Source organism: Myotis davidii, unplaced genomic scaffold, assembly GCF_000327345.1.
Source record: "Myotis davidii unplaced genomic scaffold, ASM32734v1 scaffold115, whole genome shotgun sequence".
Classification (NCBI taxonomy): Eukaryota; Metazoa; Chordata; class Mammalia; order Chiroptera; family Vespertilionidae; genus Myotis; species Myotis davidii.
The window spans coordinates 848,841-849,050 of record NW_006291010.1 but is presented as its reverse complement, the minus strand read 5'-3'; the positions used below and the strand labels follow the sequence as shown (position 1 = coordinate 849,050).

Genomic DNA, 210 nt, shown 5'->3' with positions numbered 1-210 from the left:
AAAAAAAAAAAAAAGTCTGGGCGATGTGCATAGTTTGTAACTTCGGACGGTTTCCTGCCTTGGCACCCCTTCTCCGGGGCGCCCCCCGCCCCCAGCCTTCCTTTCCTCCTCGCCCGCAGCCTCCGGGAGCCCGGCTGCTTATCTGCGGCGCCGGGACCGGCGATTTCCTTGTTCCTCCTGCGAACCCTGCGGGCTGGACGTCTCCAGGGT

General features: G+C 62.9%; 1 protein-coding gene across 10 annotated transcripts in view; it reads left to right on the top strand.

Moving 5' to 3' along the window:
• Positions 1–210, top strand: part of MECOM (MDS1 and EVI1 complex locus) — a 576,798-nt gene that overhangs the window by 504,493 nt on the left and 72,095 nt on the right. The gene's annotated exons all lie outside the window — the stretch shown is intronic.